Source organism: Meleagris gallopavo, chromosome 9 (genome assembly GCF_000146605.3).
Source record: "Meleagris gallopavo isolate NT-WF06-2002-E0010 breed Aviagen turkey brand Nicholas breeding stock chromosome 9, Turkey_5.1, whole genome shotgun sequence".
NCBI lineage: Eukaryota > Metazoa > Chordata > Aves > Galliformes > Phasianidae > Meleagris > Meleagris gallopavo.
Genome location: NC_015019.2, coordinates 17,906,113 through 17,916,769, shown reverse-complemented (window position 1 = coordinate 17,916,769; position 10,657 = coordinate 17,906,113). Strand labels below are relative to the sequence as shown.

At 41.5% G+C, this 10,657-nt stretch overlaps 1 long non-coding RNA gene across 3 annotated transcripts; it reads left to right on the top strand.

The window, feature by feature from the left end:
- The first annotated feature begins 6 nt into the window (after positions 1-6).
- Positions 7-10,593, top strand: LOC104912222. 3 transcript variants are annotated; one of them, XR_794477.2, is made up of 3 exons: positions 7-127; positions 9,477-9,548; positions 10,524-10,593. It is a non-coding gene; the product is annotated as an uncharacterized LOC104912222 (long non-coding RNA). The 3 variants fall into 3 exon arrangements; XR_794479.3 differs by lacking the exon at positions 7-127 and adding an exon at positions 159-240; XR_794478.3 differs by lacking the exon at positions 7-127 and adding an exon at positions 4,011-4,633.
- Positions 10,594-10,657: the final 64 nt, after the last annotated feature.

The window sequence follows — 10,657 nt, the reverse complement described above, 5'->3', positions numbered from 1 at the left end:
GCTCGGCTCGGCCTTCTCCGGCCCGCCGCCCTCCCGTAGGGCTCGGCCGGCCTCGCCTCCTCCTGTCACGGCTCACCTGTGGCCGCACGCGGCTCCCCGCGGCAGGGCGCCGTAGCTTAGCGCTGAGGTACCTTTGAACCGTAACCGTCGTCTTTGTCGCGATATGAAAACGCGCCGAGTGCCCCGTGTGCGGTTGTAGACTCGTGAGCTGCTCTGCGGTCTGTTTGTGACTGAGTGAAGGTTTGTTCTGGCGTGTGTGGCTTCCATGCACCGCGAGTGTTGCCAGCTGGTTCGGAATAAGGAATGGCTGTGGGATGACGGGTTGTTTTTGCTTGGTGATCTGCATGCTGCAGGAGTAAGACAGAGGAATATACCTGTGTGTGTGTTTTAGGTGCACGTGTCACTGGAGTGGCAGGAAAGGTCTCACCTGTTTTTGTACAGAAAGCCACGTTTTTCTTGAGCCTGCATAGAGCAACATATGTGAAGCTGGTGCTGAGATCGTATCGATGTTGAGAGGTATTCAGTGGTTGTTCTCTAGAGCAAGTATTGGCCTCTCTTGAGAGACACTAATCAGGACTGTATGTGTTTGAAAAGCACTGTGGACATCCCACATGGTTCCTGTCTTGGGTCTGTGCCGTGCTTGTGACTAGCTAGCAGTCATGCATTCGTCTAACGAGATTTGAAGGGGGCTTATCTTATAGTTTTGTACATTATCACTGTACAAATCTCTGTCCTGGTAGCCTTCTTTGTGGTTAAAAAAGAGATTCAGATGTACAATTACTAACAAAGTTAGCAAGTGCATCAAGCCTAAAGGCACTCCTGGGGCTGTATGTTGTTTATCTTTCTGTGCTTGGTCAGCAAGTGCTTCTCTTGGAAGCTTCCTTTGGAAGGCAGGGGCTGTAACATCACTGGGCTTGAAAAAGCTAGTGCTAAACTATTCCTGATCCATAGAGTTATGGTGTTGACCAGGCTAGTATCAGTGTAGAATGCAAGGCTCGTTTCATGAGAGCTAACTGTAAATCTTTAACAGTCTGGGTGCTCCTTTAAAGGAGACAATATTGCTTTCTGCTAAGAACTTGAATTGTGTAGAAATAAGTTTTACTTCATTGTTTGTTTCTTCTGATTTCCCCTAATTCCACATCACCTTTCATGTGAAATTCTTTCGTGAATGTATTTGGGAAAAGAAACAAATGCCAGTATTCATTGGAAACAGATGACAGAGGAAATGCGTAAGAGAGTGCAATAAGATGCTCAAAAATGCCTAGGGAACATAAGGTTAGTTAAAAGTCTATGTAGTATTTACCCATTAGAGACGTTTCAGCTGTCTATCTTAAAGATTCAGAAGCTTTTCTTAGTTCCAACAACTTGATGCCAAACTTGCTGACAGAAGAGAAAACTGAAAAAGAACTAGAACTGTTTGTTTACTTTGTCCAGAATGTTTTAGTAGCAACTGTTCTGGCTTAATTTTTTTTCCCCCCTTTCTGACGTTATTTTAAAAGTAATGGCAGATGGAGCGCTCTGGCAACTCTAACAGTGTCTTCATACCTGTCGCATTCCTGTCAAGAGCCAGCTACAGCACAAAGTCAGATGTTTGAAAGTTGAAAGGTGTTGCCCTGTGTTGCCCTTTCATCGCACACTGAGGCGAGCACCTCTGTTTTTTCTACAACTGAAATGACTTACTAAACATGGAAGCTTCTGGGAAACTAAAAACAAAAGTAAGTGTTTGCAAGAAGAGCAGGTTACGCTTTTTATAGGAGAGGATGTGTGTTTTTTCAAAATAAATCTTTGCTGTGTGGTTGCAGATGATGAATGGAAGGGCTGTATGCCAGAGGCTGTCTGCTCTTTGACTGGAACCATTAATGCGTAACATACAGAGGCAGGTGTGAAACATGAAAGTATCCATCTTTCTGTATCCGGCAAAGCTCCAGCCTGCTGCTTGAAAGAGCATGCCCAACAGTATAGTGCTGCCTGAGGAATAACTTAGGCAGGGGGCTCCCAATTTTTCCCTTTTTTGGGAGTGAGGCAAAGAACTGTTGCTGAGTGACTTCATCCAAGCCCTTAGCCTACTTCTTTTCTAACAGGGATGAGCTCAGAATAGCACTTTCTCTATAGTATTATGTGTAGTATGCAGGGAAGGAATCCATGTAGTGGAAGAGGGAACTGGGCACAGCAGGCAGAAGACAAGGACTTCGATGCGTCAGTTGTACATGTTCTCAAAGGAAGGTTGGTTAGAATGACATCCCCCTTTTCAGGCTTTCCTCCGCTATAGTTTCATATTTTAATAGAATATATCAGTGTACAACAGTAAAATTTTCAATTTCTCCTGTGGAATCATCAGTTAAATCTTTAGCAATGGAGCTATAGTGGCCCAAGGGGATATCTTTCAAGAGGAATGAGCAGAGAGCAGCTGAAGACTTCCTTAACAGAAAACTTTGAAGCTGTGTTTTCTATCCCATAGGCATTCCTGTCAACTGCATCAGCTTTCGACAATGTGGGAGGTATGCATTTCCTGCAGGGGATGGAAAGTAGAGAAAATAGTTTGGGTAGGTTTAGAAAGCCACGAATCAGCCTCCTGACATCAGTATGCTACAGATGTAATGTTGATTCTAGAGGTAATGTGACAAATGGTTACCTAAAAAAAAAAAAAACCATTTGCTTCTGTCCTGCCACCGAATGTAGCGTGATTTAAAAGCTGCTTATTGTACAGGGCTCATGGATAGAAAGAAAACTGCTGCTTTCTTTGGTATGCTCACATAACTGAACCTCCACTTCAGTCACCAGAATAAATATTATGAACAAGTCAGGAAAGAAGACAAATCACAGCACATGGAAGGTGTTACCCATAGAACAAATACAGGAAAAGCAATGAACAAGTAAGAGAGGGCAGAAGTAATTGCTGGCATATCTTATGAGGAACACACCTCAAACAGATGCTAGAAAACAAGCTTTAGCAAATAGTTCTATTTATTACAACTGAAGTAGGTCCTGTTTTTCCTTGTTGCTGTGATATAAAGCATGAGAAGTATCTGACTAACAGATCAAAGTCCATCTGCAGAGAAGTTACTTAGTGTCCCTTAGTGTCCCTGATGGCTTCTGCCCTACTGTATCATCTTTCTGTGAGAGAGCTGTTATTTATTATCCTGGCTAGCATTTTTGCCAAAAAAAAAGCCAGAGTTTTCACCTTAAGCTGTGCTTTTAGTGTAATTTGAAAGGAGGAAGCAATTGGGTTGATAATTGGAAAAGTGATGTTTTGAACTTGTATGTGAGGTCTTGCTGAAAGTCATGAATTATTTTGAAAGCAGAATGGGAGTTTAATTCTGGGAAAGGTGAAGACAATAAAGAAAGCCTTCAAACGGAGATAGGAAAAATATCAAGACAGAATTGCAGCTTTCTTTCTTTCTCCAGCTGTTATTCCATACCTGGTTTGCTTGTGCAAGCTACATGATTTATTTTTATTTTTAACAAAATTTGACTCTGGAAAAATGCTAGGGCAAAGTTTTTTGCCAAATGCTGCCATTTGTGTAACTAAATTGTCAGGGTATTTTTTTTGTTTGTCCAAGGTCTTCATTCAAATGTGTTCCAAACTGCTTGATGTAGTGATGCCTATAGAAGAGGAGTGTGCAGGCAGCTGGCATGCTGCTGCTTTGTTTCCAGGGTTAGTAGCCACTTGTGTACAGACTTTTCTTCCTATGCAGCTGTTCGTGCTGAGTTCTTTGGGAACAGTGGGACAATGACTTGCCCCTTATGGGTATGGGGCATATTAGGGAACTAGAATATGCTTTTTAGGGAGAGGAAGCCTTTCCTGTTTCTTCAGAAATGTAGCACTTCACCATGTGAAGTACAGCTTGCTGCTCACTCTCTAGCAGAGAGCTGGCAACATTAGCAGTGCTGGAATGCTTTTTTCTTAAAGGTAGAGCAGCCTGCTGGGGCATTTGCTTCTAGCAAACAGGTAGCTCCAGATTTCGGGCTTTTTACCTGAGTGATGCTTTTCTTTTTTTTTTTTTTTTCTTCTGGAGGATACAGCCATCTTTTATATTCCATTACTGATGAACTTGATTAACTGACTTAGAAACTTCCTTGCAGGAGGGCGAGCACTATTATACGTTCTACACACACGGTATCCCCTGAGGCTTGTACTGCTGACATGCTTTTTGTGTTCTAGTTACGGCTTGAATTGAGAATGCTTTCAAAGAGACTTGAAAGCTCAGATGCTTTCCCTAGGCAATGTAGACTTACTAAGTGCATACGGATGGGGAAGATCACTCCGACAGAGTGAAGAGAGAGAAGAACTGCTAGTGGCACAATCTGCTCTGCGATCAGTGGGAACCTAAGGAAGGGTGAAGGCTGCGGACTCTGTTCCTGCAAGGTTACACTTGGGAGGATTTTACACCCCATCTCTGTGACTGCAGAGTAGAAATAGGAGATTCTGTTGTCTGGCAATCCACGCTGACTGCCCTCTCTGGATCCTCTCTGGAATAAGAGCAGATAGAAGCATATGACTTGATGTCCAGAGGGTTTTGTTGATGCATGGGATAAATATGATCTGTCCTTGAATTCTGACAGCAAGAAATTGTAAGTGTTGTTGGAAGTGGTGTAAGAGAGCCTCTTGCTGTTGAAGTGATTCTTCCCGCAGGTAGGTCAGTTTTCCTTATGCTGTGTGGACCTTTCTTTCTGATTAAATGGTGTAACATGTAACAGGTAGTCGTTGCTGACCACAAGTAAACAGGTGTAAACATAACTTATGGCTATTAAGTGAAACATTAGGTTCTAACATGTAAGTGTATTTGTTTTGATACTGGAATGCTCTGCCTTGTGTTTTTTGTGTGTGGTTTTGTTCAGCTCTGTGGATCTCTGATACCTTATTTTGTTTCCACTGCTGAGTTCCTTTGCACTGCAGTGCACCTGGCTCAGTGCATGCAGAGGAGATGCAGTTACTTCTGCAGACCTGGTTGCTTGGTTTTGGCAGTCTGGCAGACTGCCTTCGTTGCTGCAGAGCTTTCTTGTGACTTCTGTATTCTTGTGTATATCTAATACTAAAGCTTTATTAACCTTCAGTGAGATGAATGACTGCTGTTGACTTCATTAGATTAAATGCTCATTAATGAATGGTAAAGATGCTGATACTTATTTCAGTGACTCTGATATGATAACTTAGATGCTGTTGCTACTCTGACCTTTCAGCACTGTTTCTTTTACTTTTTTCAATGTATTTTTTTTTTAAAAGATTTCTATTCCTTTCTTCTCATTTCATGGTTCTCTTAACCTTGCTTCTGTCTTACTAATTCCTAGAGTTCTGCACTATTCTATATGTTATTCCTGAAAACCAGTGTGTTGCATTGTATTTGTTCTCTGCAGTTGTGGTTCTGACAGATGTTTTGTTTTAAGGATATTGACTTCACTGCACGCTTCTAATTTTGTCATGGGAAACAACGCAGTGTGTTCATACCAGCTTTGTAAGCTGTTGTACAGAGGGCAGTTTTGTCATACAGCAGTATGAGATTACCTTGTTATTATGAATCTGTTTCTTCATGCTTTGCTTCTTCCACTTGATTGAGGGTGCAAGTACCTCTTTTCTATTTGTTCATGCTAACTTAGTTTCCTTCAAACACAGATGTTTTTTGTTTTGTTTTGTTAAAAAAAAAAAAGCTTACTAATCTTATGTTATTTTTCTTCTCTTTGAACTGATTCCTGATTTGGCATGAAAGTAAGTTCAGTTTTATCTAGATTGGCAGATGCACTGCAAATCTTAAATGAGTAATGTCTCGATCACTTTTGAGTGTCGAGATAGGAACTGATATCACTTCTTCTGGAAGTGTCTGTATTGTTCTCTGAATTGCTTTAACAGCAGTTGGTGAAGGGGCTTTGTTAATTTTGTAGCTGTATGATTAGGAGAACCCTTCGTGATGCACAGATTCTTTTTGTTTTTCCTCTGGAGCAGGTTTGTGAGAACCTTGTGCCATGGTTCCCTTTGTGTGACAGCACAGGATGCTTCTGAAAACCTTCTGTCAAACATTTGGTTTTACCTTAATGACAAACCTGATTCTAAGAAACACAGCTGATTCTCATGCTTGACTCTCAAGGATCGTTGAGTCCAACTCTTGCTTCCACACAGTTTTGTCAGACTTGTTGCTCCAACTAATCAAAAATTTTAAAAGCATTTTTTCCAGAATACTAATACACTGCTGGAGGGTCAGAAATATTAAATACTCAGAAAGCAGTGCTCACAGTGATGCACTTGATAGAGGTTACTTGACCTAAGATGTTTGTGGTGTTAGTCCTGTTGGATTGCATCCTTTGAACACAATCTGATGCTTTATACACATACGGATTTGGACCCTTGAACTGGCTTCTTGAAGTCTGGCCTCCAGTGTGTGACCTTTCCAGGGTTGTTGTGCTTGCATTCCTATGAGCCCTAGGAAGCAAAAGTGTGAATGTGTTCTTTAATGGAATTCCAAATCCCGAGGAACTTAGTTGTTGTTGTTGTCAGATGATTGGAGCCTGCATTTCTTGGTAGTGTTACCGTAGTGAATTCAGGTAGTTTTAACAGAGCTTTGTTTACTAGTTCAAGTCCAGTAAATGGCTTGGTCCCCTTGCTGTGCTAGATTGAAGGGAGGACGCTCAACTGAATAGCAAGTATTTCTACAAAGTCGTCTGACTTGGTTTGATTTTATGGAGTTATTTAATTCTATTAACTGCTGGCAAATGTGAGGTTTGTGATTTGCAGCTTTTGTGCAACTGTATAAACAAGTGTTACTGGGAAATAAAATGTGTTTGAGTGGAAAACTACTTGCAGGACTTTCTTGTGTGGAAGGACTGCTGCTGCTCTGTGAGAATGAGAAAGCTGTTGCTGATGTAAGGCTAAATGAAGGACACTTGTCAGTTGTGCTTGGCAGTGTTGGGCAGGTGGCCAGAAAAGGTTTCTACAACTTGGCAGAAAAATATATATATATATAATTTTTTAAAAAAAAATCATGTTAATTTTAAATGTTTTTGAAAACTTGATTGCTCCTGGGAGACAGAGGAGTGCTGCTTTGTAGGTGTATCCTTGTTCAATGGACATGAGGTTAAAAATGAGATCTTGATCTTCTTGTTGCTTGAAAATGGCAGAATCAGAGTAGTTTGGTTGGAACTTCAGGGATGTTTTGTTCAAAGCCTTGAGATCAGACCCGACTGCTCACAGTTTTCTTCTGCTTGGTCTTGAACCTCTGAAGATGGACATGGCAACATTTCCCCTACCTACCTGCCCCGTGGTCATGAAAATGTTGCTTTTGTTTTGTTGTTTTCCTTTATTTTCTTCTGCTTTATATCAAGATGGAATCTCCTCACTTTCAGTTGGCTGCATTTTGTCCTCTGTCGTTCATCACCAGGAGCTGTGCCCGGTCAGTTTGCACCCCATGGGTGTGGGTGTCAGGCTGAGGCCCCAGCCCTGGGCGCTCACCCGGCTCTGGGCCCAGCTCCTCCTACAGCCGGGGCCAGATGTGGGTGCTGTTCTCTGTGCTGACTCATAGGTGCCGTGTAGAGAAGAGTGAAATTAGCTGACCGTAGTTTACTTAAAAGTAATAACGAAATAATCAGATGCATGTAGTTAGTTATGCACGTGCTGCGTAGTTTTAGGGCTTTTAAAGTGTGATCGGCTTTAAAGCGAAACTCAAGTAGTGCTGCAAGAATTCTTCTCTTCGTGCTGCTGAACTAAGTGAACTACCTTGAACTTTTTTTAATGGAATATTCAGTGTGTTAATAGAAACAACTTTGTCAGATAACCTTACCTCCAGTACATATTTATTCAACTCTAATTACTTTGAATAAGTTTAATTTACATTACTGAAGCACTGGAAATAAAACAGAGTAATTGATTGTAATACTATAATAAAGTAATGTATAAAAATAAGAGTTAGTGAGTTTGTGCTCTCAGGAAAGTGTGCTCAAAGGAATGGTTGGAAGGATGGCACGCAGCACCAGTGGTACCCAGAGCACACACCTGGAAGGCATGATGCTGGGGAAGCACAGCACACCACGTGTAGTGCCACAGCTTGGTCAGAGCATAGTGCACGTGTTGCATAAAGCAAGGAAGGAAGCTGAGGACTTTTAAAACTTTTTTCTGTTCCCTGTGTGAGCAGCAGTGGCACTGTTGGAAGCGGTGATACGTGGCAGCAGGCAGTTGGGCTGGGCTCCCAGGCGCTGAGCAGTGCCACAGTGCTCAGCTCACCCCGTGCCAGGGCTGCTGCCAGCATTGCTGTGTGGGCAGCGAGCCTGGGCTGCCAGCTCCTTGCTGCAGGTGCAGCACTGTTTTGCAGCGCACGTCTCTTCAGGGCAACCACATCTTTCCCAAGGCCCTTCTCTGGGGCTTGTTTATGCTGGCTTGTCGCACGCTGCTGGTGCAGTTTCAGGTGTATGGGAGCTCCAGTAGAACAGCTGCATTGCTGTGGAAGAACTGGGGCTGCTCTGCTCAGCTGACTTCTACCTTCCTCTCTTTGCCTCACATGCTATTTTTCACTTAAGATGTGAACAAAACAACCATTTTGTGTTAAAAATATAATGTTCCCATATTGTTGCAGTACCTTCAAAGGTTGTTTGGATCTTGCAGTGCCATCTGTTGCTATGGCATGTGCAGGAGTGCTGTAATGTCACTGTGAGCCTGCTGCCATGCAGGAAGGAGCATGGGCTGGTTTGTTCTGGTGCAGAAATCTGTACAAACCTGGTTTGTTGCGTAGTAGGAGAGAAGAGGCTTATTTTAGGCTGGAATATTATGATGTTGTATCCTGAAATCACATACTGCTGCTCTCCCTCAAAATAGTAGCTCTGAAAAGTTCTGTGCTTTGTCACTTTGGCTTGATGAACAGTGTGTGCCTAACGAATGGGAAGCGTGATGTGATGTGAAGTTACCCATGCGTGTCCTAGAGATCTCTTGTGCAGTATCAGGAAATGGTAAAGAAGACTAATGCTGTATTATGCAACTCTAATTGATATCACTTTTAAAAAAGCCATTTTCTTGTCAGGTGTTGTGGCTGTTTGACCCAAAGACTGGACTCTCCCCCTTCTGCTGGGCTCACTGAAGTTTCACTTTTAGGAAATGGGAGATTGTTTTCAAATGTTTTTGTTTTGCTAAGTGAAAACTCTTGATACAAATGCTCCACATGGATTGCATCTCCTCGCGTGTGTATCCTGCACCTTAAAATAGGCACACTGATGTTTGTTGGCTTGACTAATAATAGTATGCAAACAACTGAATTGAAGCATGCTGTTTGAGTCAGAGTGTATGGGAGCAGATTCTGGAACTGTTAATGAGTTTCTTGTTAGATTTGGGTGCTTCTAAGTAGTGGCCTCGAATCACGAGACATTTTATATATATATTTTTTTAATTAATACCAACTTGCAAGATATTACTGGGGGCTCCTAGTGTCCAAAGGCTCAATTTCCTGTAAGCAGTGTGTACTCTAAGAAGAATTTTAATTCTCCAATTCGTGCTTTCTCATCAGATACTCACTATGGCCTCATCAGCAGCACCTAAATATAATTCACACTCCTTGGAGAGCTCCTCAATTAAAAGAGTAAGTGTAACTTCTTCATGTTTTCTGCATCAGGGTTCTCAGAGATCGAATATGGAAGATTGTGGATGGAAAACTGAATACTTGAGTGGTTGTTTGGTATTTTTCTTGGTTGTATATACTTAATTTTCTTGCTAAAGCTTTAATGAAGTTAAGTAAGCTGGTTTAAATATCTGTCAGAGTGGACAGGTGAAACAATCTGGAATGCTAGTTATGAGTCTCCTCAAAGTCAATTCTAATATACTGTTATCTTTGCTTTCTACACTGATATTTTATGGTATACTTGCATATTTTAGGCAATTCTGTGCCACAGAAACATTCTGAATTGCAACTGATCAGTTACTTCTAGTCATGTGGTTGGCCTCTTTTTTAAATGTTGATCTTTAGTGGGAAATGCTCATGTTAAAGCAGGCTAAATGACGTTCCCCTTTGCCTTTAATGTGGTGTGGCTGAGGAAAAGGTCACCTGTGTGCAAGAAAGCAGAAACTAAGGTTTTATTTAGCTTTTTAAACATTTCTTCAAAAACAAATTCAGTGATATTTATGAATGATGAATAAATGTGTGAATTCACAACTATTACATTCTGTCTGCTCATTTGTGATTATATTGCTTAAGTGATCTCATTTTTAAGCCAACAGACTTGGAAAATCATAAGTAGAAAATGCATAGAGAAATAATGGTATAGATGTTTAGTGTATCCTAATGTATCCTAATGTGTCCTATGTTCTGCAGATAGGTTTAACTGTTTCTTTAGAATAAGAGACTAAAGCGTGCTGATCTGACAGAGCTATTCAAGCTTTAAATAATTAATAGTTGCAGTGCAAGATAGGGATATGTTCCTCTTTTGGTTCACTTTGTCAGTTTCTACTGTGGGTAAGGCTTTTCTTTCCTATACAGAAATTTAAGATTTTTTTTAATCTGAAACTTGTAATAATTGCAAATAAAATATGATGTGCTGTTCTACTTTTCTTTCTTTAGTCTCTAAAAGATGGAGCTAACTGGGAAAAAAGTGAAGAAATACCCCGTCTGCCAGGAGAGACTAGAGTTACAGGTATGAGGCCGTATGGCTGTCTAATGTGGTATGGGCTTGAGAGCCTGGTGTGTATGGGGGG